Source organism: Ochlerotatus camptorhynchus, unplaced genomic scaffold (assembly GCF_037179485.1).
Source record: "Ochlerotatus camptorhynchus isolate MF236.1 unplaced genomic scaffold, CSIRO-AGI_Acam_v1.1 ptg000432l, whole genome shotgun sequence".
Classification (NCBI taxonomy): Eukaryota; Metazoa; Arthropoda; class Insecta; order Diptera; family Culicidae; genus Ochlerotatus; species Ochlerotatus camptorhynchus.
Window position 1 is genome coordinate 8,573,101 of NW_027040918.1, and position 26,833 is coordinate 8,599,933.

Consider the following 26,833-nt stretch of genomic DNA (forward strand, 5'->3'; position numbering starts at 1 on the left):
CTTCAAAATGAGGGGTGTTCAGGTTTTTTAAATGCAAAATTGAAAGAAATACGTCAAGTTGATATTGACCAAATTTTGACCGTATCACCCTTTATGTCAAGCTAATAAAATCATCCAGAAAATGGAAAGTCGTGAAATAGGATTAATTTGTAGGTCTTTAAAATTCGGAAGCGATTTTCTCGATATGGTGATTTTGGAATTCTGCCCTTTTCAAATGTTAGTCTAGATTTTCGGTTTATTTTTCCAATAAGTTTTCCGTTAAATGTATTCTTTATTCCATAGCCATCCGCCTGTAAAGTCCGATGAGTTAGAAAAAAGTGAGTTTATAAACTAAGCGACTGTTCATAAACTATGTAGACAGTCTTTGAGAATTTACATGGACCGTATAGATAGATACTCGCCAAACACGTCGCGCATGGAAGGCAACCAGGGAGGAATTAAAAATGAATTAATTCGCAAATGCATGTAAACATGCAAAAGTTATTGAACTATCGACTTCAAGTGCTGTGAACTGCTACGTACTTGCTCAACAATATGCAAATGCTATCTCTCTTTTTTCTCTTTTTCTCTTTCTCTCTCTGGTTATTACACGGTTCTACACGGTACTTGCATGTTGGCTATGTATTTATTTCCCTTTTTAATTTATTTCCCCCACAGAACCTCTTACAATTCGGCACCGTTCACCGGTTCAATCACTGAGACAGGTATGTAAGTTTATAGTATTGGTAGTAGTAGCAGCCGTAGTTGCGTACATATTTGTAGCAGTGATGTAAACAAAATGATCATGCAACGATCGTTTGCTGTGTGGATGTAACTGCAGGGATTATCCAACTAAAACGTTACAGGTGAAGGTGACTGGAGATAACAAATAATGATCTTCGGCTAATATTTAATCATAGGTAATCGAAAATCGTCACAAAAATGATATCCCAAAACAAATTACCATCCATCCTTTAAAATCTTCGGGTTAAGGTGTACAATGTGTTAAGTGAAATATTATGTATTAACGAATTAAAGATTATGCCGGTAACAGTACGAATAGGATGCGCGGCAATAACAGCTGAGCCCGTTTGAGTGTGTTGGTAGTAGTTTAGCTTGTTTTGAGGGGGGATCGCGGGCGGGAATGGAAGCGACAGCAGCAGCAATCGTTGTTTCGCTGTTTTCCTAGTGGATGAATGGATATCGTACGATGCTGTGGCCTGATGTTGTTGCTGTCCTCATGGCGGTGTTGTTTGTTAATGACGGGACGGCCGTAGCGATGATGATTGCTTGAGCGTTGTTCAGTGGCTAGAAAAAGCAAGGGAATGATCGTACGTACACACACGGTTTCTCCGGGGATTTTGTTTAGTTACTCGTGATTTTCTCAACGGCGAGAGGTGCTGAACCCTTTCCGTCCCAGAAGGTTTTTCGTTGCTTTGAGATACAAAAACATGTTATGAAAAAGAACAAAAGGTATTACATACGAATAAAGTTTTTGATTAAAATCAATAGTATGCTAATTTTTGCAATAGCTACTCTGTTGAATCCTCAAAAGTACATATGGACTAGAATATAGAATATACCGAAAAGCTTAAATAAGTACTGACTATGTAATGGTAGATTGACAAACATGAGACGGGCCGAACAGTTGTGGAACACCTGTGCTACCATGGGAAGGAGAGGGTTAAAACTGTTGTGTTAACTTATTATCATCGATAATGTAGTAACATTACTGGCAATCAAAGGTGAGGTCAGTTTTTGCTGATTACTTTTACATTGTACCTAAATGTTAGACGCAAACCTAGTCAACAATATTAAAGAACGATAATTGACCCAGCAACCGATAATTTCCCACATTATAAAGGGTAGTTGAGGGCAAGTACAATCTTCAATATTCTTCTTTGCGGGATAATGAATCATTTTTTCTTTGTGAAGGGACTTCAAGTTGTTCGTAATTTTTAAAGTGTGATGTTCCTGAAAAAATCTATCACAACTTTTCTACGATGTAGTAACATCAGTCTGTCTATCATTTAAGTTATGTTTGGTTCAGGATCTTTAAATTTTATCCTATATTGTGAGTTTCTAAAACTGCGATAGTGTTGTTTTTATAAAGGGATTTTACGCGAAAAAATAGCCTCTAATGTCAGATAATGCGAAAAAGTGATGTTGACTCTAAAAATGGTTTAAAATCGTGAAAAAACCATGTCTCAGAGGTAAAGAAGGTCTACCTGTTCGACAAGTTCCATGTTTTAAAAAAAATTCCATCAATCAAGTCAAGTGATACCTATGCATTTAGATTAACATCCGAAGTCCGTCCTTTTTGACATATTCTGCACTAGAATTGGGCGATCTTTTTGATCTCGATTTTCGATTTTTAAGATCGATTCTTTATTTATTAAAAAAAATCGTAAAAATCGATCATTTCGTTCGATCTTTTCTATCTTCAAAGAAGCAAACGAATGCAATTTTTATGCATCGAAAAACTGATTTCCTTTCATCCCAAATCTAAATTTGATGCACGTACCCTAAAATCAGCTTCAGCATAGTCGTTCCTAATGTTGAATAAAATGGGGTTGAGAATGTAAATTTTATATGTTGCCTCTTTCATTATTACGCATTATGACAGTTTGATTGACAACAGGGTTACTTTCATTCATTTTGCATAAAAAGATGCAATAGCTTTGTTTACTGTTAGATCATAATTTGCTATTATTATTATATTTTGGTAGCTCGAAATTGTACTAAACAATGCAAATATATATTTGATAAGCATAGAAAGCATTTCATCACGAATTTTAAAATTTCATAGGGTTTCTATGTGTCATTTTTTAATACTTTCTTGAATACAAAATTTTTCTCAATTATATATTCTTCAAATTAACTAAAATTAATATTTTATAAGATGATATTTTTAATTTAATTCAGTAAACATACACTGAGGAAACTAGAATTACGATTTTCATAATATGTTTCGCATGAACAAGCATTTTATTGATTCCCATACGAAACGAGTCTAAATTTCATACGAGGCTGCAATGAACTTTATGAGTTGGTGAAAAAAATCATACGTCGTCCGTATGAAACGCTTTTCAAAACAAAACAATATGGCGTAAGAGCCGAAATCACTAGCGTATGTTAAAGTTCCGGCGGAAACTTGGGCTGTATTGAGAGATAAAAACGCTGAATTCCAAATAATTTTCCGGATCCAATCTACATATTTAAAATTATAGAGTGTATGGGTTTAATAACAACCATTATCGCGTACTGGTAGATCCAGGAGAGCGATTTGATTTGGACGAGAATTGCATAATGGCTTGAACAAAACGTAAGAAGGTTTTCAAATATTTACTATCAATTTGTCCACAGAATCTGCCTAATATCAAAATACCGCGATTACTGCAATCCTGTTGCGATAACGGACGTAACTGAGTTAAAGTTGGAACCAGTGGTGTCAATAGCCAGGCAGATTGTAGTCCCGGCACTTAAAATTTTAAATGGTAATGGTTTGCTACAAAAACTCAAATGCAACGCTTCAACGTTTAATTTTTCTTTGTTTATAAAATAAATATGAATTTATAATTACATGTATATAATTAATTTGCAAGAAAAAAACTACAAATAGCTATAATGAATTTCATAGTTGATTCGATTGCTTTTCGTATTCCTCTCGTTTCTAATTCATTGCGAATGAAGCGTAAATTTCATACTCATAACGTATTATTTTCATACGACACATTTATGAGATCCATATGTGTCTACTGCAGAAAACATAAATGATAACAGAGGTGCGCGTTCATATTTCTATCGTATGAAATTCAAAATAAATTCTTTTGGTTAAATTCCATAAACATTTCGTATGAAATTCCAACGAATTATTTCCTCAGTGATTCGGAGGAAAATAATTACTATTATCACAAGATAAGTTTGCAAAAAACTAAATAAAATAATTTATTGAAAACATATAAAGAAACATCGGAGTAAACAACTTGGCGTGCGCGATAACAAAAAGTGAATAAAAATTGTGAATTGTAATCCTTTCTAAAGTAACGATGTTAACAAAGTCTGCGTTCTTAAATATCTATAGACTTATCTGAATTACAGACTTTAAAACTTAATTAAAGTATTATATCTACTTTTGGTCAGATTTTTCTAGTTTGCTTAAGTGCAAAGAGCTTTCTTTTATGTGGAAAAAAAATGTTGTTTATTGATGACATATCGAGCAGTTTTTTGTGCATAATTTTTGATTTATCACGCGAATAAACTCAAAACATTTTATCGAAGACAAGTGTTAATAAAATCTTCATTATTTTAAAACCGAACTCATCAAGAAAATATGCTCTTTAAATGATTAAATCAGGGTTAATTACAAGACTTAAGACAATGTTAACATCAATTATAAATCCCATTATGGTAAACTTGTAAAGCTTAACTATTTTCATCAAGACCCTAATAGCTGCTGAATGTGCAATATTCAGCCAAGATAAAATTGATTGGTTGATTGATAAGACAAAACATTCTGAACGTGCATGGTTCTAATAATGGGTCATTCCAGCTCAAGTGGGTACACCACCTGTCTTCGATGTCACCTATTTGATCGCCTTTTTTGATTTTGCTCTGAATTACCTAGATCCTTCTCGGTTACAATCCTGGATTTTCGTAGGCATAAACAGGCTGTATCAGAAGATTTGGCGCTATCTCCGTTGTAGGATTTTTTTCTCCGGGACCAGAAATTTGTGGCATCGCGAGTGATAATTTTAATGTCAGTTTAATATGATGTTTCGTTCACAACTATTTTTGAACAAAAAAATAAGTGTTTTCGATCGAAAGTGTTCCAAAAGTGGTTTTGAACGTGTTTCGCAGTTGGGTGTGGTGAAATTCGTGCATTCTCGGTTCATTTTCCTTGGAAATTCCGTATCACAAAATTGCCCACCGATTTCTTTTTTTGCCGTTCGACGACGACGGGTGTGCTTTCGCGAGAGTGACGTTTATTGGATCCGTTTCTCTGAACGGCTGTGTTTTTTTGTAATCAGCGGTTGTAAGTGTGCCTGCTAATTGCATTGCCTCCTGGGAGGCCTGTTCACCGTGTTCGGATGTCACGCTCTCATCGTGTAGTTCTATCGAGAGTCTTTCAGAGACGATAGTTTTTGTTTAACTGCAGAAGGATATAAATCGTCCTCTTACGTATGACAGAATCAGGTAAATCATGTATCGACCTGAGTGATAAGGTAAGAAGATTTGCAAAAGTTATTTTTATGAAGGCTAATTAATTTATTTCATAAATCACAACAATACACAGGTGTGAATGAACACGGAGTGAATGATAAGAAGATGCTGTGGCATCCAGATAGGTTGTACCTCCGCTGAACTATTTTGGGTGTTACTGGAGCTTTCGGTGTGTTTTTCTTTCTTTTCCGGCTTTGGTTCAAATAGCTAAATCTATCGATCTAGACTGAATACTTTCAGCCCATCGATAGTGGAATAGCGTAGGATCCACATTGTAAAGATTCCCTATTTTCAGCTTGTCTACAGGCTGGAGTTGTTGTTAGAACCATTTAGTTTATCAATTTAATATATCTGTATAACAATTATTCACAAGCATTCTTCCAGGTTAATTCAAGAGTAGTTTGATGATGATAAATCTTCCAAATATTCACATTACAGTTATGACCCGATCCTATCAGCCTCTTCACGCATCAGACTGTTGTTTTTCAGTAACTTCACATAATTGTGATTTCATATCTTCCTCCTTCAAGATGGATGTTTAAGATACACACACTTTGCTAGCTGACAAAATGGGGTCATTGCTGTATAATTATTCTCTTTTTTCAGCCTTCATTCAGACTGGATCTATTGATTTAAATTATTTAAGTTTTCTTCCAGCTCTTTGATAACGGAACATCATTAGATTTATACTGTAATGATTCACAAAACCCCTGGTTTTGATTTTATTTGCTTGAATTGGTTTTTAGCTCTTTGGTTAGCTTTTCGATAATGGAACGTCTTCAGATGTATATTATAATGATAATTTGGACAAATAGTTCTTGAGATATGACCAGATGAGTGAGTGGTAAAAGGATCTAGGCACTTTAGATCAAAATCAAAAAAGGCGTTTGTTCAGAATGCCAAAATAAGCGTTTAGGCCAAGTTTGGATCAAATCAGTGACATCGACCAGTACTTGTTAAAATTCTGTACCCACTTGAGCTGGAATGACCCTAATGCATTTTTATTTTCAAAATGTTATACTTGTAGCTGCATTAATCCTTCTCGGAAATAAATCTCCAGAAATTGACAAGATGAAAACTGGAACTCGAAAAAATGCTACTTAAAGTTTTGGGATCTTACCTCAGCATATGATTGAAATCCTTGATAAACGCAATCTGCCTCATTTGTACAGGGTGAAAGGTAGTTCTTGTCTGTTTTTAAGGGGTTACGCCTACCTGCAAACTTTCAAAAAATCGATTTTTTTATTGTTCTAATCGAAAGTATATAAAGTCAAGAATATTTCCTCAAAAGATCAAGTTAATCCGATGAAAATTGTGAAAGTTATGCGACGTACAAAAATATTCACTTATAGTGGCTAAACCCAACTTGAAACTTTAAACGCGATTATCTCGGAATCATATTTTCTAAACAGGTGCCAAAAATTTCTCGAAATGTATACATTCGATTCGTCCGATTCGTTTTGATTTCTGTTCAGTACTATTTTGTGCAGTCCACGATCGTTCGGATTTCGTCTATCATTTAATTTCGATTTTTTACAGCCGATCAAATGTTAAGGATCAAAAATCGGCACTTCAACTTTGCAAGGTCGCCATTTTGTCAAAAAAATCGAACGATCAAGGACTAGTTTAACACATGCTTAACGATTTGGCATGGCTTTTTTTTTATTTCAGATGATTACATCACAACCCGCAGTTGGCACCGCAAAAAGCGATTTTTAGAACATCGTCCACGGGGAGCAGCCGTGCGGGGCACCAGGACCTCGTTTTTACAGCATCGACTGATAAATGTACCATTTAATGTGTGTTCAATAAACGACAGAAAACCGATTTTCAATATGTTGCGTCGTTTTCGAGAAAAAAAATCCAAACTTTCGCTTTTTTTTTCGGTCTTGCAGGTAGGCGTAACCCCTTAAGCATTTGTAGTATCAAATGGGTTAATCACATACATGTCTGCATATTTTTCTTTTAGAGTGTGTTCAAATGTCAACACGGCATGCTAGTTTGTTTTGAATTTTCATTCGTTTGATACTCGTGATAATCATGGACGCGAAGAGGGAACTCGTGATAAGCCTGTTTTTGAAGCATCATAGACCGTGTTCTATTTTGAAGACGCTGAAACCACTCGGAATAAACGAAAGATTCATCTTTCGCACCAAACCGGTTCGTGGAAAATCCCTCCCAGACCAGGCCGAAAACGCAGTGTCAGGACTCCGGAAGTTATCAAACGAGTGAGAGAGCGAATTCGGCGGAATCCTTGTAAGTCTGGGCGTAAGATGGCAAAAGAACTCGGAATGTCGCAGCCAACGATCAGGAGTATTTTGAAAGATGCTCTCGGATTGAATGCTTACAAAAAACAGCGGGTGCATGGTGACCGGAAAGTAAAAGATAGCTAGAGTCGAAAGATGTCGGAAACTGCTCAAACGGCACGGTGATTGCGAAATTCTGTTTTCGGATGAGAAAATGTTCCTGCTACAGGATCACCACAACCAGCAAAATGATCGGATATATGCTGCATATCTTGCTGATATACCTAGCGACAAACTGCCTGTTCAAAGGTTCCAGAATGTTATCAGGGTGATGGTTTGGGGATGTTTCTCCAAAACAATAAAAGTTCCATTGCTGTTCATTGAACCTGGTGTTAAAATCAACAGTAAATATTACATCGATAATGTTTTGAAGAACCACTTGCTTCCCTTGGTCCAAAAACATTATTAGAATGCACCATACTGCTTCCAACAAGACTCTGCACCGTCCCATCAGGCAAAAGTTACTCATACTTGGTGTGAGGCCAATTTCCTGGATTTCATTTCGTCAAAAGAGTGGCCTGCCTCCTCACCCGAACTAGGGAATACCAAGGGACTAACCGTGGAAACTTTTAAGCATCGTTTGGTGGAAATATGGGACGAAATGCCTCAAGATATCGTGCGTGCCAGCTGTAACGATTTTCAAAAACGGATGCGGCTCGTAATCAAAGGAAAGGGAGAAAGATTTGTATTGAACTAAGTTAAGACAAATGTTATAGATACACGAAACAGGAATTACACTAAAAAATAAATTTCACATCATCTTTTTTTTTATTATAGTCACTTTAACACTCTTGGGTCATTCGTGACTTGTCCAGGGGTGAGATTTGAACTCGTGACTTTGGCGTGAGAGGTATGGATGATAACCACTACGCCGGGGTCGCCTCCTAACTCACACCATCTTCTCATTTTTATGACCATATACTTTACAAACAGGAATTACCTTTCACCCTGTTTATACTAAGGAAATTATACAAAGCATTCAACCAAATTACAGTGAAAACATAAAAAAAAATGTTCTAGAGACAGCTGATAAAGCGAACTACGGTTTCGTCAGGGAGAAAAATGAAGTTTTAGAGTGTCATCTTTTTTTTTGAAAATGATTTTCTGGGTCATGTAAAAAATCAGCACTTCATTTACCTCCTGCCGATAATAGGTGAAGAAGTGCCGGTGCCACCTTTTCCACTAGGAGTAGACTGAAACTACATTCCATTACCCTATACAATTAGTAAAGTACACCAGCTTATTCAGCCAAAATTTCAGGAATAGATGCAGCTAGAAAAAAAAAGTTACAGCATTTTATGTTAAAGGAGGCAAACTATGAATACCTTCAATACCTTTTAAGATCTCAGATATAAAAAAAAAAATCACGACTCTTGGACTTGAACCAATTTCAAGGATTTCGAATTTCGATGATAATGCAAAATTAGGAGAGTTTTAGTCATCTATGGATATTTCTAAAGAAGTTTTTGAGGAATCCAAAGGAATTGGACTAGCAGTTCCAGGTTATTTTGAGAAGCATTTCAAGAAAACTGCAAGCAAAACTAAAGGTGAATTCAAAGGTAGAACAAAATAGGCCACTATGGAGAATATGAACAAGATTCCAGGGAATTCCAGAGCAATTTTTATTCTAATTGAACCCAACGGCAAATTTAATAATGCTATATTTACAACTCTGACGTTAATGATTACCTAACATCACTTAAATGTTAATCAATCAATGAATCAAAGAGAATTCTGAGGAGAGCACCAAGCTAATGGCAATAATAATTCTGAATATAACTGGAAAAACATTATTTGCAGAATTTCAAGTTAAATATAATTGATGATGATGATGGTCCCACCGCTTACCACTACAAAGGTTTGAGCAGGACGATTTATCTTTAAGATAATTGAGTATAACATTCAACCAGATTAGCAAACAAAAACGAACTGGTTACAGTTACAGATATAAATTCCATCAACACTGTTCAGTTGCTTCACAGCGATATAAATGTCAAAAAGCTTAGGCGTTCACCTCTTTACATTTCAAGGGAATTTCTAAGAGAAATCATAAGGGTTTTGAAATAATTCAAAGTGATTTCTGCGAGGGTTGTCAAAGAGGAGGCATCACATGGAATTTTGCGCATTCTGAGTAGGTTTTTAGGAAATTCTGACATCGTAAAACATTTGCAGGTTCCAAAAGTTAACAATCAATCACGAATCCAAGGCGTATAAATTGCTTCGAATTCTCACTTGCATTATTTAGGACAATTATTACAATCATAACTAAGGAAAAGTTAACAATTTCGAGTTTGAGGAGATTTTCAAGATTCTAAGCAAAATATTCGAGATATCTGTATTAGAATATTTTAACAAAATTGCAGGGCTGTTACAACAGGCGTGGATTTCGCGATTTTCGCGGATTTGTCGTGGATTCGAACTTTCAGTCGTGAAAATCGCGGAAACATTAAATTATGTCGCGAAAATCGCGAAGGAACTGATGTGGTGTCACCAAAATTGTGGAATTCATTGTAACCTATCAGTTCCGGATTATTTTGCTGTCATCAATTTTGGTGTTCATTTGGCTCTCAATGTGAGACATTTTCATGGTTTTTTTTTTATTTCCAATATGAACATAAAATTTTTCGTTATCAAATCATAAACGAATAGTATATATACGAGTAAATGCCATGTATACCGGATATTCTAAGTTCTCTAAATCGTCCTAGAGTTCAGTTGATTTGTTCTACTATATCAACCAAGACTGCAATAATGTCTGTAGTATCGAAATATGTCCAAACAGATTCAAAGTGTCTATGTGGATCGTATCCGACCTATTGCTACATATACAACGTTAGGTTATAGGTTGTTATAGGTTCTGAAATCATTATGAAGATCAAATTATTTTTCTACTAGATTACCCAAGACTAATTCAATATCTGTAGTATCGAAATATGCCCAAACAAATTTGCAGTGTCTATGTGGATCATGCCAACCTATTTTCGTGTATACCAAATGTTCTAGGATTTCCAAATCGATATTTCGATACTATCAATATTATCCCAGTCTTTGTTGATCTAGTAATACAAATCATCTGAACTGCAGGACGATTTGGAGAACCTAGATCGTCTGGTATATGTGGAAATAATTAAACATTATCCATATAGACACTATGAATCAGTTTGGATATATTTCGATACTACAGACTTTATCCCAGTCATGGTAGATCTAGTAGAATAAATCATCTGAACTTCAGAACGATTAGGAGAACTTAAAACTTCTGGTATACATGGCAATAGTTCATGCATGATCCACATAGACACTGTGCATCTGTCTGGAAATATTTCGATACTAAACACATTGTTCCAATCTCGGTTGATCTAGTAGTTCAAATTATCTGAACTCCAGGACGATTTGAAGAACCTTGAACATCTGGATTACTCGGAAATAGATCATGCATGATCCACATAGACACTTTGAATCTGATTGGACATTTTTCGATACTACAGACATTATTGCAGTCTTGGTTGATCTAGTAGAACAAATCAACTGATGTCCTGGACGATTTGGAAACCCTATAATTTCCGGTATACATAGTAATAAGTCGTGCATGATACACAAAGTCACATATATACGATTCGGTTATGATTTGACAACAAAAAAGTGCTAGGTTCATATTAGATATAAAAAAAAATATCATGAAAATGTCTCACCATTGGACAGACCCCAAGGAATATCCGTGTAAATACAGAACTGTGACGTGACCAACAAGTGTGACTTATGAAACTCTGGTAATTTCTTGATTATGTGCAGGGTGTTTGGTTTGAATCGGTAAAATATTGAGAAAACTAGAGCCAAATTAACAACAACATGATATTTTTTTTTAATGTTACAAACGATACTCCTTTAGCTCAGTCGGTAAAGGCGCAGCTACAAAACAAGGGCAACTGAGTTCGATTCCCGTCCGATCTATAAATTTTTCGAGTTGGAAAATTTCTTTATTTTTTTGGGCATAGGATGGTACAGGCATAGAAAGCTCTCAATTAAAATGTGAAGGTACTTCAAAGAACACTAAGTTTTTTTTTTCTTTTTCCTATATTTAACGTCGGTCTCTGTTCCGCAATCTAGTGCCAATCACCGACGGACATCGATTGCCATCCATTGACGGCAATCGAATGTGCAGGAAGGCAGCTTCCACACCTGCGTAGGATATCGCACCCATTCAACACACATGGGCCGGGACCAACGGCTTTGCTTCCCTTCCAAAGGAAGACGTGACCAGAGATTTGTATGCCTCAGAAAAATCCCACCGACCTCAGCTGGGATTGAACCCAGACCCATCGGGGTGTTAGAAAGCAGTCACGCTTACCACTACACCACCGGCGCCGGCATAAAGAACACTAAGTTGAGAGCAGACAAAAATTTAATATGGCTTAAGCAATACGCTTGAAATGCCATGTAGTAGGTAGTATACAAATGGTATTTGTAGGCAATGAAAACAGTTTTTTTTTTGTCGCGGATTAGTATTTGAAGTCGCGGATTTCTTTTAAGAAAACGTGGATTTCGCGGATCAAATTTAGAAACTCTTGTAACAGCCCTGCAATTGAAATTAAAAATATATTTTAAGGTTCTAATCAAACCTCCGGTTGTTTCCCCCTATTTGAAGGAGTAAACGAGACTGAAATTACCTAATCGCAGGATGCACGGGATCGTGGGAATTGAAAATGTATTTCTCGGGACTCGGGAATCACGGTAAATTTCAAAATCCCGCAATTTTCCATCCCGGTATGGAAACCTAAATAGACAGTAAAGGCTCAGCATAACGTGTATGAGGTAACGGGTTCAATTACCGGATCGTCCAAGCATTTTAAATACCTCAACTACTGATAATACGACAAAATCCAAGAGAAAAGCCATCCCACAACTGAAATTCTCGAGAATGAAGAAACATCAACAATCGGAAAATCCACCGTCAATTAATAATTGATGGCGAACAGTCGAACTACGGATTCAGACACGGTAATAGGGTCACGTAACTCTAAGAGATAAATTTCAGATCCTAATGTAAAATAAATTGCAACACAAGCGAGCTCGACCCCAAAATCTCCATGCAACCTCACAACTGGAATGCATTAATCAACTCGTTCTTTCTTTTTCTTATGCATTTAGTCCATCGTATATGCACTCCACTGGGGGTGCGGCGGCCAATTCGAATAACAAACGCGAAATATTTTGCTGGAAATCGACTAAGACCAAACCTGTTTTCCGATTGTTGCTACTTTTTCAACGCTCTCCAAAAAGATTGACTGAGCTGTAAGTCATGATTCGTAAATGGAGGGACCAACATCGTTTGCAGCACACCGTAAATCGCGTTCAGGCTCACTATACTGTTGTTAGGAAAAACGAGTCCAAGGATTGTAAGTTTATCACAGAAATTCAATCGTATTATGTCACAAGAACCAGCAACCTCTATCGAAACAGAAATCGCGTAAAGTTCGAGAGAAGTTCATCCCGAACGTCCTGTACTTCTAAATGGAAACAAATAACCACAGCACTGCGATGTGCAATGTTTCTCATCGCATCATCCCTCGGAGTAGCAGCTGGGAAGGATTATCTAGAGGTCAAATGAAGAGTGAAATCGAACGCTCACTGACTTCCCATGACGTATTATACCACTAGACTAGAAGCTGCGTTTTGCGGTCACAGTCGTATGTCGATGTCGTATGAGGGTAGAATACCTCAGGTTAAGAGGCTCTTGACAATGAATCTACTAGTAACCCTCCAGCCAGCGAATGATGAAAGGAAACCGAGGAGGACGTTGAGGTGATACCTACTTGTAAATGTATTTGCATGTTCTTTATCAGCAATCACGACAGCGCTGACCTTACCTCCCTCTAGTAGTAGAGCGCACGGTTCTCATGCTGCTCACTGTTAGGCTTGGAGATTGGCTCATTTCCACTAGAATAGGTGCTAGGGAAGAATCCACTCGCTGCTGTTGTTATGTTATTTGTCAAGGTTGATACATTGTTGGGAAAGATTTCTTCCTCGGAAAGAAAGAGGAAGACTCAATTTATCATTCGCTATGTGGTCGGTCAACACCCAAGTTTCCTTTTAACCTTGAGCAACATTAAAGTTACACAATGTTTACATGACGCGATTAACTCCACAATATTAACTGATTATTAATTCAAGATAACATTGCAATCGATCGATGCATTTTGCCCGTGTTACGTAAAAGTCGCAGCCCGGAATAATCATAACAACGTTTCAGTTAATCACGAGAGGAAAACATCCAAGTGCATTCGGTGATTGATTGTGCTGCCGAAGAGTAAGGTTTCTTCCATTTAAGACTTGATTGTTTTTTTGTCAAAAAAAAACAAACGTCTCGTGTGTTCCTCTGCTCATCGATTTTTTTTTCGTAGTCGGCTAAACAAATCCCAGCTCCAGTGGGATATAACTATCGTTATGCCATTGACGTCATTAGCGTCGAAATGTGCTGGCTGCCTGCCTGCCTGTAACTGAGTTTTGTGTTTGATTGGGTAATAAGCTTTGTAGTAATAACGTCAAAAGGTACATATGAGTAGCGTCGTCATCCCATCGATTTGAAAACATCTCGTTTTCCGAGAAGTTTTTGCTCCGTTCTTATATGTATATGGTTAAGTTATAATTTCCGTCATATTAAGCACAACCCTATTTTTCTAACGAATTTGAACACAAAATTTCTATCAAAGATGACTGCTACATTTACTTGCCTTTCCATTTGGATTTGATAAAGATTTACACATTGTTAAGATATTGTTAAAAAAAAATCTAACGCTGCTCCTTGATTTCAATTCCGTCATACGAGTTTCAGCTTATTTTGTGTTTTCCAAAATATCTGATTTCTCATAAATTACAAATAAAAATCGCTTCTTCTTATTTACATTTCAAGCTTATTACTTAGTGCATATTAGCTTATTGCGTGCTCTCAACTTAGTGTTCTAAATGCACTTCCACAGTTATGAATTGAGAGCTTTCGATGCCAATACCAATGCATACATTTGTATATTGTGTGGCAAGCACAATGATACTCTATGCCTAGGGAAGTCGAGAAAATTTCCAACCCGAAAGATTCCCTCGACCGGACCGGGAATCGAACTCGCCGCCTCCGGCTTGGTAATACCGTGTCCTAACTGACTAGGCTATGAGGCCCCAAAAATCGCTGCAGATATGGTAGATGGTGTACATTTTGCTATTCATTCGCGTTAAATATGGCTATGTATTTTTTTTTTCATATCAAAGACATTTGTCCACAAAGCAGATTCACAATATTTTGCAATTAACAATAAATACGTTAATGTGAATTGTTTGTCGTATTTTCTTCTATCATGTATTCAAACAGTACAGTTCTCGCGTCCCCTTTCTATAGGTCCTAAGCAACAAATGTAAACAAATCAAGCCAAGCGATACAAACTATTGCTCTTGTATCATTGTATGTGATACAAAAACACCCATTCAAATTTACTTTCATTTATTTAAGATAATGATTTGTCAATAAATGATGGCTACATGATTGTTACTTCGGTCATTCGGACTGCCTAACATGATTGGTGCTCATTTTCTTAGGGGGGGGGGGGGCGGGTCAATCTAAAGCTAGGTATTATACTCTGAAATCTGTGAAAGGGAATCTAGTATCATGTAGAACAAAACGTCCAATGTAACACTCATTGATAATGTCATTGAGAAAAATCGTTCAATGTAACATGTCCGATTTACAACTTGACTAGTCAAAACGTCCTATATGGGTTTTTTTTTCTCTCTATATTGTAGCATTAAATTCAAAGTAAAATTGTGATTTTACCGTTTCCACTGAATTTTCAACTTTATTATTCATTGACTACATTAAAAATAGTATTGCAAAATGTATTGTTTCTAAACAGTTAAAATAATAATCTGTCGAACTTCAACTTCGATTTTCTCTAAATGGCGGATATGTTACATTGGTCTATTTGAGAAGTGACGCGAGAGTTCTCAATTTATTTTTCACAGACGCATCCAGTGCTGTCACGGTGCATAAAAAACTAGAGTATGCAATATTTCTGAAATTTTTGGAATTTTTCATAATTCCTTGCAAATTCTTGAAAGTTTCTGCAACTATTTACTGGAACAGCTCCGATCATCTTTAAAGTAATTGGAACATCCCTGAAAATGGTGAAATTATCTAAAAATCTCAAAACTTCTCTGTAGTTCTATGGAACTCCCTGGAGATCTCAGAACTGCAGTTGTCGAAAATTCCCTGAGTGTCTTAATTGAACTGAAATGAGCCATCTCTGATGTTCTTGAAGCTACCCGAAAGTTCCCGCAATTATCTTGAAGTTCTTCACCTGAAGATTTTCCCTGAAAATTTCTGGACTTCTTTAATTTTCCCAAAATATGTATGAAGTTCTCTAAATTTCTCAGGAGTTGTCTGGACTTTCCTAAAATTTCCAAAGCTTTCAAGGATTCTCGAAATTTTCCATGATTTCATGGAGCTGTCCAGAATTAATCAAAACTAACCCTTACACGTCCTTAAACTTCCCCGAAATTCTATCCTGAAGTTATTGGGACTTGTCTGAAGAGCTCTGAACCTAGGTTGCTCGAAGGATCTTGGAATTTCTATAAAGTATTCACAGTTTTTCTCAAGTTTTGTGGACTTCCTTGAGTTTCTTAGCACTTCTCAAAAGTTGCAGTAGTTTTCATAGATTCATATAAAAAGGAAGATTTGAGTGAATCCAGTGCGTTCAATAAGGAAAATGGCAAAAGAACTTTACGGCACGGAAGATCGTGAAGGAAGATTGAGGGGCGAAGACGAGGGTGCGCCATGAATGCCAAGGCCTGTTATAAACACCACCCGAGTACAGCAAGCCTCAGACAAACATTGACCCGTACCTGGAGAGAAATGGATCCAGACTACATTATTAGAACCTGCCGTGCATTCCAGAAGCGTGTGGAGGCCGTATTTGCAGCAAGTGGAAATTCGATCGATGATTAACATAGTTTAAGACTCAGAGAAACATCCCCCCTTTGAATAAATAAAAAACTTAAAAACGAAATTTTTGAGAATTTGATTAATTTTTACATTGCTCAATGGTGCAAACATTATCACGCATACGGTATCTGTCAAAAAATAAACAATTATAACCGGACAAATTGGGGAAAGTAAACTTCCTTTTCTCGAAAATAAATTCTGCAACATTTCAAGTATATTTGTCTATGCTAGATTTTCAGAAGTCTAATGAATGAAATTTCCAAAGGAAATTTGAAGTGAATATCAAAGGAATTCTACGGATGATAACAAGATATTTCATAGAAGAATGCCAAACTACACACTACGAAAGTCTCTTATAAATTTAGGTGCTCTGTGGGTCGATTTGTTCATCTCCGCTTAAATCTTAAAACTGTTTTAAGGCTTAAACGGAGGTGAAAAAACGGCCCTGAGACTGACACATAAGAGCTTCACTTTTGATATTACATGATTAAAAACGCAAAATTCAGCTCCAAAACAATTTTTGGAAGAATTCCAAGATAATTGAGATACGAGCTCCAAGTGCATTGTAATGAGAGTTCTTAAAAGAATTCTATGGCGATTGGATGAGGATTCTTGGTCCAAATTCTAATAAGTTTTTAAAATAAGTTCTGATAAATTATTTAAGCAAATTCCGTGAACTCCAAAGGTCTCCAAACTCAGCGAATAGTAATGGCATTCTGGGGCGATTTCTGAGGCTGATTCCAAGAGAATCCTAAAGAATTCGAATGAAATTTCAAGACGAATTCCAATAGCATCAAAATGGAACTGTGAGAAGAGTTTCAAGGGGTATTCTGAGATGGATTTTTTGTTGAGAATTCTGAAGAAATACCATGAAAACTCTAAAGAGAATACGAATCCAGGGTCCAAGATCATTCAGAACAGAAATTTAAGACATTTCTGAGGTTAATTGCATAGGAATTCTAAGACTTCACGTAAATTAATGATTCCAAAAAAGTTCTTGAGAACATTGCTATCAATTTCGGGTGAATAATCAAGGTTAACTTACCTAAATACATAGAAATTTTTAAGATTTCGAACGCAGAAACCAATTCAAAATCCACGAAAAATACTGCAGTTGTAGTTAACCCTATTTAACTTAGTGACTTCATGGGCTTATACATATTATTGTAAATGTATGTCGCACAACCAGTAAAATTTACAAAACTCCAGGAAAGCCCGATTTTTTTAATTGATATTTTATGGTCATAATAGGCTCCATGACAAAAAATGGAATTTATTTCAATATCAAACCGTACTTGAGTTTCTAAATTACCATATTTATTATTTATATCATGAATCTTCCCCGAAATCCTCGGTATTTGCTTTCATTCCTCGGATCACTTTGAAGTTCCTAACAACTGTCTCCGATGTTCTCTAATCATTCCTGAAGTTCTTGGAACTCGCCTGAAGGGGGCGACATAAATTACTTTAGAATTCCCTGGAATCCTGTTCATAATCTCCATAGTGGTCTTTTCTGGTTTACCTTGGAACTCACCTTTAGTTTTCCTTGCAGATTGCATGCTTCTCAAAATATCCTGGACTGCTAGTCCAATTTCTTTGGAATTGTCCTCAAAAACTTCTTTAGAATTATCCGTAGATGACTAAAATTCTCCTCATTTTGCATTATCATCGAAATTCGAAATCCTTGAATTTGGTTCAAGTCCAAGAGTCGTTTTTTTATATCTTTAATCTTAAAAGGTTTTGAAGGTACTCAAAAGTTACTGCCTTTAACATAAAATGGTGAAACTTTTTTTTTCTAGCTGGTTGAATAAGCTGGTGTACTTTACTAATTGTATAGGGTAATGGGATGTAGTTTCAGTCTACTTCTAGAGAAAAAGGTGGCACCGGCAGTTCTTTACCTATTATCGGCAGGGGGTAAATGAAGCCTTTAAGTGCTGATTTTTTACATAAAGGTGCATCATGTTACAGAAAATCATTTTAAAAAAAGATAACGCTCTGACGCTTATTTTTTCTCCCTGACGAAACCGTAGTTCCTTTTATCAGCTGTCTCTAAAACAATTTTTCTTATTTTTTACTGTAATTTGGTTTAATGCTTTGTATGATTTCCTCAGTATATACAAATTAGGTAAATTGCATTTATCAAAAATTTCAATCATAAGCCAAGATAAGATCCCAAAACTTTAAGTAGCATTTTTTTTCTAGTTCCACTTTTCTTCTTGTCAATTTCTTGAGTTTGATTTCCCAGAACGGTTAATGCAGCTACAATTTAAACAGGCCCGATGTTTTCTGATTCATCTTGCCCCTTAAATTCTGCACAGTAGACCTGGCCGTTTTGATAAGAGTGACGCATCTTCGATGTGAAACATACATTAAATAGACTAGAAAAATGATGTACATACATATATATATATATATATATATATATATATATATATATGCTTCTGTAGATTATATATATATATATATATATATATATATATATATATATATATATATATATATATCATTTTTCAGGATGCTTTCAAGAACTGGCTGTGTTGGTGTTAGATTAGATTAGATAACGATTAATGCAGCTGCATGTATAACGTTTTGAAATTAAAAATGCCTTATTAAAACCATGCATTACAAACACGTTCAGAATACTTTAACTATTTTTTTTTGTATTACTTCTGCGTGATGTTGACAATTTATTTCTGCTAAGATGCTAATTTCAAAAAACAGACTAAAGCGGTAATTTTTATATGATAGATGAGGAGATGAAAGTATAGAGTTAATAGTTCCGTTAGAGTGTGTGAAAATTGTATATAGAGAGTAGAAAGCGAGCGAGGACAACTTTGAGGAAGATACGAATCGGGTTGATCATCTCTCTTTACCAAACTCCCCAGTTGGAGAGGGATGGTGAGAGGGGTATACCCTTTTAAAATGATACAAATCTGTGAACTCTTAAAATCAATATTAGGCAGCTTCTTTAGATAGGATTTATCAGTCTGTTGACATGGCAACCGTCGTATCCTACATCACACATTCGACCTATCTACAGTGATGGATTGCTCTTTTGGGTCTTTTTCATTACTTTTAAATATAGAATGCTTACACGCAAACCAAAAATTTATTACAATGAATGTTAGTTCCATTTCCTATCATCCTCTGTTCATGAACATCACAGCGAATGTTAGAAGTTGACCTTGCAGGCGATGTAATGGTTTTTTTTACTTTTTTTTTTGTGTTCTATCTACGCTTTTGACTATACCTGAAAGCTTTTTATTTATAACATTGTAGACCGACGCACATACTTGCCTCGAATCTCTCCAGTAGAAAAAGCATACGAAGTCGAGTATGAGAGGAAATGAGCGCTTGGTGGTTGCTTTAAAGCTATCCTTATTCAGAAGCATGGAGAGAGCAGTGTAGAAAGCACAGGTCTGATAATCGCAACGTTCGTCGTTCGAGTCCATTCGGCAACATTTTTCTAATTTTTTTCGACATAATTAATTTCACTCACTAATTCCACATTTTTCGGTCTCCAATTTTCTTGCATTGGACCGCAGCTAGGTATATCGCATCCTCGGTTCATGCGGTCTCCACTAACATCATCTGATTATGAATCCCACATAATCATAAGCGAATCATACATCTCCCGGTTGGGTGTACGAATAGAATTTTCATTTTTCCCATCTTAGAATATATAGTTTAGTGCTATTAATCTTACTATCAAAATTCAAAATTTTCTCACCGCAGAGCCACACTCTGTGCTTTCACCACTGAAGGTGCACTTGAGAACGCTCTCGAGTGCACCTGCAGTAGGTAGATGGCACCCCCTAGAGAGGGTCTAGTAGAAGAGAGGAGCGAATTCAAAACAAACTGCGTTGGCAACCTATGCCTAGGTAAATTCTAGCAACACTGCCAATGCATTCAAGACAGGCGCTGCTCGATTGGCTCTAGTTTTGACAGTTCGTGTGGCTCAAAACCAGCCAGTCCGCTCCTCTCTTATACTGGACCCTCTCTAGCACCACCCATCACACAAATCGGGGATTCGTGTACAGTCAAATTTCGCTCGTTGGGCTATGTTTAGGTGGGCTACGTTTAAGTTGGGTTCTCATTAGTTGGGCTGTAGCCCACCTAAATCGTTGTCAAACGTCATTTTTGACAGTGCTATTTCTTTTTCGAGGGGCTCAAGTATGAACAATTTGGATAGTTGCTAACGGATTGTGATGATAATAAACAATCGATGTATCCCCCGATAACCAATTTTCAGCTTGACAGCTCAGCCCAACTAACGAAAGTCTTTCACTAAGTGGGCTACAGGTGTGGCCCAACGAGCGAAGGTTGGCTGTGTTATTTTCTTACAGCAACTTACAGCAAAAGCAAAAAAGCAAGCATGGGAACAAACTCAAAGTCTGCCTTAGTCACAAGTGCATTACAACCTTGACGCCAGTTTATAGACATGCATGACTTCTCCGCTCTCACTTAGCGATTGGGGTTTTGAGTTCAAAATTTTCACGAGTATCTTTCTTATCGCTACAGTACCCGTTCAATTTTGGAAACAAGCCCGAATATTTAGCTTTGCCAAAATCGAATGGAAATTTTATTTATAATTTCGTTAATTTTGTACCACCGTGTGTCATCTTTATGACATAGTCGTTGTTAATAATTATTCTTTTATTAAACATTGTAATTACAAAGAGCAAAAATAAAACAATCTTTAAATTTGTCGAAACTCTTAACGGAATCCCTTTACGAAGAGCTTTGATTGTGTTGGTTTATTTCCTTTTATTTCCGTTATAATTGCTTATCTTTTGGCAGATACGCGTATTTCGTCTACTACTTGCAGACTTCATCAGTGCCAAGTACTCTGGCACTGATGAAGTCTGCAAGTAGTCGACGAAATACGTTTATCCGTCAAAAGATAAGCAATTATAACGGAATTAAAAGAAAATAATCCAACACACTCAAAGCTCTTCAAAAATAAAACATTATTTCCAAAATCCGTTCAATTTTTAGCACGGTGCCAAAATCGAACGCGTACTGTATCACGAGTCGTCAGAGAGAAACTGCACTTGCAATGCAGTGTGCAGTAATACCGTTCCTGTCTGCATCCATCTAAGGTCACTCAAGATTCCGTGTCACCAATCACATGCATGATGTGGACACGTTTTAAAATCCTGACTTTTTGATAATGCCAAAGAAATTCGTCAATTCCGGAGGACTACGTGTACGCTGGGCAATCTTAAGTGTTGCTTCGCCGTCGTCGTCGTCGAGCCGGTGCATTTAGACATATCAGCTATCTGCCATACTACACACACATATGCCAACACGGATGAACCTGGATTCGAAAGAAGTGTATAAGATTGCAAAAATGGAAAAATTGAACAACCGGTCAGCGAAGTATACGCAAGCCACCACACCGCGCGGGGCGTGATTAAGCCACCATCAGGTTAAGTCAGTCACTCAGTCAGTCAGTTACCAGGGAACCGCGCGAGTGTACGGATCGCAATTCAAGCCCTCCAGTAGTCCAGCTGCTGCCGTTCGTTTCGGATTAAGTTCAAAGTTGTTTTTCTCTCTTTGGTTTGGGCTTGTTGTTTTTCGTCGGTTTGGTGGCATCAGCGCATTGTCGGCAGGGAAAGTGTGCAAAGTGGAATTGTGTCTTTTGGTGGTCAGGTTTTGTTGGTTGCTCAAAATATTATTACCAAATCGTCTGTGTGCCAGCTCCGTTAGTATTCCGTAATTGGTTGATGTGCTTCGTTCGAGTCTTCGTCGGTCGTTACAAGTGAAAGCGACACGTGGATAATTTGCGGATGAAGGCAGGCGCCCAGTTCAGTCCAGGAAGAGTGTGATTCACTGTGTGTGATAGCGTTAAGCTTCGTGTAGCAGAGGGTAGCAGGCGCGGCAACTGGAAGCACGAAGAGCTTGCAGCCATTTTCGGTTATTCAACACCTCCGTGGATATTATTCAACAACCAGCGCGGTGTTATCTTTGTGCAGTTTTCGCCAATTAGGTATGTTTCTTCATGAATGATAAACGAAAAGATAAGCTTGGGTGTAAAGATTTCGAATGGATACAGATTCGTCGTAAGTGCTCTACATTTGAAATGAGGTCGTAAGAGAGTATCGTAAAAGTTTTATTTCAAAATGCTTGTAACTGAATCAATTTGAGATTGTATGTTGATGTACTCAATTAGGTTAACTATGTTTGTCAAACTCATCGGGAATCTTACTTACTTGCTTTCTAAATATAAGTTCCTCGCTCATAACATACAAACAAAACTGTTTACCTTATGATCTTTCTGATAATAAGGATTGAGCTGTTTATTGTGTCAGGTCAATACCAAGACTAGCAGTATGAATATGAAAATATTACGTGCGTTTGGACAGCAATTCGCCGGATTGAGATTTATTATCACTCTCAATAAAAAAAAGCAATACAAATTTGGTAAAGATTGTGATGCAGGTATTAAGCTGCATGCTACTCAATTGGAACTAGAATGAAGAAATTAAAATAATGTTATTGCTTTGCAAAATACGACGTGATAACTCTACCAAGAAAACTGGAAAGACGAGGTGGAAAAACCGGGAGAATGTCGGAAATTAGATAAATTCACCAGGAAAATCATTTTACAACTAAATGCTTTAAATTAGATTAGGTAGGCATACATAATTCAGAGAGGTGTTTATTTATAAACTCAGTTTTCTAGTTTGCATTTTCAAAATGTAGCATATCAAGATTACCCATTTAGGTCACGATCATATTTTAGTCTTTTTTTTTAATTAATTATGTCAAACTCTTAAATGAGTTATTAATGAAAGCAACTGGTCTATATAAGATGATGATTTGCTTAATGTTTCCTAAGACTATTTTGGAGTTCTAAGGCCATTTTTATGTTGGTGATGTTGGCTATTTATAACCTTTTTGACTATTTTTGCCTGTAGATATTAGGCGTTTTTGACGTTCTCTCAGGGGTCTCCAGATCGTCTTCCGCGGAGCTTCTATGAAGCATGAAATTTGGCTAGGGGCTGTTCATAAACTCCGTTGACGGTTTTAAAGCGATTTTAAATATCCGCCTTCCCTCTGCGTAGTTAGTTGCTCATACCAATTTTTCAGCATTTTGTATAACACAATCCATGTAAATTCCCCGTACCCCCGTCAGCATATCGAGGTCTAAGGCGGCTGGGAATTTTTCCCGAATGACACGCTTCACATCACCGTATTTCCCCAGCACCAACGATATATCAGTATCCGGGACTTGTGGTATAATGGAGAATTAATTAACCCTGTAGTCAAGTTTCTGCATTAATTTTCCATCAGATTTCACTGCCGATGTTTGCGGTGACATCTATAGGAAATAACGCATTATCTGCTTTCTGTTAGCTGTTCACAGAGGTCAGTGCAGTTAAAAAATCTAGAAATCCCTTTCACAGACTAAAAAATATGCATCCGAAGTCCGTTCTTTTTTGCATACTCGACTCAACAAACGCTTTCTAAAGGTACGTTTGGACTATCCGATTTGTTGGTCTTATTCGAGCGGACTGCTCGATAATTTGGTCGGATGCGTTCACACTTTTTCGACATGATTTGATTTGTCGAACGAAATAGGTTTGTGTTTAATTTTCATTCGACTCATTCAGCAAAATAGCTGCAATTGGGTTCTTTAAGGGTATTGAGGTAAATGCATATTCGTAATCTGCATTAAAAATGGAACCCAAACCCAAAATTTCATCAATTTTGGTACACTGGAACTATTTTAAATAAGAACGATTACATTTGCAAAAATCACCTCATTAGCGCCCCTCGGTGTCATTTTGTATGGGATGCTTTAAATCTTGATTTAAAAATCGAGATGAACGTTTGTGGGTTCGAAAAAAATATCGCTGTGCTCAGAAAACGAAGCTTTTTCAGATGATATATAAAAACCGATATATTTCTCAAAATTAAAGAACCAAATTGAGATAAAAACATTTTTTTTTTCTAAAATTTCACGGTTTTGAACCGCTAAAGAATGCATGACTTGTGTTTTGATGGCACCCAGTAGCAAGGTTAACCGATTTCCTAGCCGATTTCACTATTCAATATTGTCCTGTGTATGATTTGACTGATTTTTATTTTCCAGTGTCATTGGCCGCTCTGAGAGCATACTAAGAATTTTTTAGAGCTTCAGAGAGGTTCGGAGATCTACTGAGAAATTAGTTGAGCTTCAGCGTAGCTCGTAGATCTCGAGAACAGAACTACAAAACTTCAGAAAATTTTACAGAAATTAAAAGAAATTACCAAATTATTTAGAAAAAATCTCAAGATTGATCGTAGTTCTTCATATAAATGATTATATAAATTTTCAAAACTTCAAGCAAGCTAAAATATTTTCAGATCAATTTGTAAAACTATAAGCGAAATTTTTCAAATCTTCAGGGAAATCCGCAGAACTTCAGTCAAGTCCAAGGATCTGCAGTGAAATGTAAAGAATTTCACAGAAGTTTGGAGATCTACTGAAAAATTATTAAACATCAGAAAAGTTCGTAGATCTTCTGAAATCGCAAGAATGGTCATAGATCCTCAGACAAATTTGAAGACCTTCAAGAAAGTGCGCAGATTTTCTGACACATTTTTAAAATATTAGAAAATTTAATTTTTTAAAATATTTATACGATTTCTGGGAATTTTTTAGATTTTGAGAGAGACATTTAAAACTTAAAAGAAGCTCAAAATGTTCAGATAAATTTTGAGAACTTAAGTAATTTAGACGATCTTCAGGGCAATTTTAAGATTCAGGGTAGCCCGATAGAATACAAAGGAATTTACAAAACTACAGAGAAGTTTGCAGATCTACCGAGAACTTTATTGAGCCACGAGGTTTTTTTTTTTTTTGAGAATAGAACTACGGAGTTTCAGACAACTTAACAGAACTTCAAAGATATTCGCAGAACTGCTAGGAATTTTGCAGATCTTCAGAGACATTCAGTGGTTCAGAATGCTTCACAACTTCAGAAAAATGTGAAATCTTCAGAAAAATTCGTAAAATTTCACAAAAGTACTTCAATTCCAAAAACAAATCGCAGCGTGGTACGAAAGTCCAAGATGGGAAGTAGAAAGAGAAGTCCGTAGACCTTAAGAGAAGTCTGTAGAACTTCAGGAAGTTCGTACAGTTTTAGAAAAAAATTACAAAGCTTCAGCAAAACTCATAGAACCTCAGGAAAGTTCGTCGATCTTTAGAAGTATTTACACAACTTCAGAGAAATTTGTAAATCTTCTGAGAATTTTTTAAAACTTTAGCGAAGTTCAAATATTTTCAGATAATTTGTAGAGCTTTGGGGAATTTCAAAGAATTTCAGATAAATCTGCAGAACTTTATGGAAATCCAAGAATCCACAAAGAAATTTACAGAACTTTAGAGAGGTTTGGAAATCTACTGAGAAATTAATTGAACTTTGGGGCAGTTTTGCAGATCTTCAGAGCAGAAATACAGTACTTCAGAAAACTTTACAGAATTTTAAAGAAATTTTAGGAACTTCAGAAAAGTTCAGAGAGTAGACCGTAAATCTGCAGATGTTTAAAAAAAAAATTTAAAAATGTTATTGCGGTTCTTGGATGTTAAGGTGATACTCTAAGGAAGCCTTAGCGTGAAACTTTAAAGGCACAAATGTCAGCTTCCACAAAACATACAAATTTGAAATTGTTACTCCTTTTTTGCTGTGCTACTACAAACACAGAGTAGCAATTTCAAATTTGTATGTTTTGTGGAAGCTGACATTTGTGCCTTTGAAGTTTCACGCTAAGGCTTCCTTAGAGTATCACCTTAAGCGAAATTTACAGAGCTCCAACAGAACTTTTACAGATATGTATACAACTTCAGAAAATTAGTAGATCTTCAGAGAACTTCCGAGAAGCTCAAAAATTTCTGGGTAAATTTTTAATACTTTAGGGAATTGTGTAGATGTTCGGCGATATTTGCAGATATGCATTGAATCAATCTACAGAGAAAATTACAAAACTTTCGAGAAATGCACAGATTATAAGAAATTTAGTGAACATCAGAGATAAATGTTGGTCTGTAAGGATCTTAAATCTGTAGGAATTCAGGAACTTTGTAGATTTGTAGAGAAATTTACAGAACTTCTGAAGAACACACAGAAATTCAAAGAAATCCACAGAACTACCGAGAAATTTGCAGATCTTCAGGAAAGTTTGTTAATCTTTGAAGATATATTACCAGAGAACAGAAACAAAACTTCAGGGACGCCTGAAAGTCTTCGGAGGAACATGTAGAATTGAGTTCTTCATAGAAATTTTCATAACTCAAGGGATCATTTAGATCTTTAGAGAACTTTTGCCAATAGCTTGTCAAAAGTTGGTA

The 26,833-nt window shown here is 36.4% G+C and overlaps 1 protein-coding gene across 3 annotated transcripts in view; it reads left to right on the top strand.

The window, feature by feature from the left end:
• ATPCL (ATP-citrate synthase) overlaps positions 1–26,833 on the top strand; it is an 81,995-nt gene that overhangs the window by 11,105 nt on the left and 44,057 nt on the right. For 2 of the 3 annotated variants that reach the window (XM_065234205.1, XM_065234207.1), the window contains exon 2: positions 658–704. The gene's annotated coding sequence lies outside the window, so the exon portion shown is untranslated. Of the gene's footprint in view, positions 1–657; positions 705–21,952; positions 22,487–26,833 lie in introns of those variants that run through there. The other variant, XM_065234206.1, reaches the window with a different exon arrangement.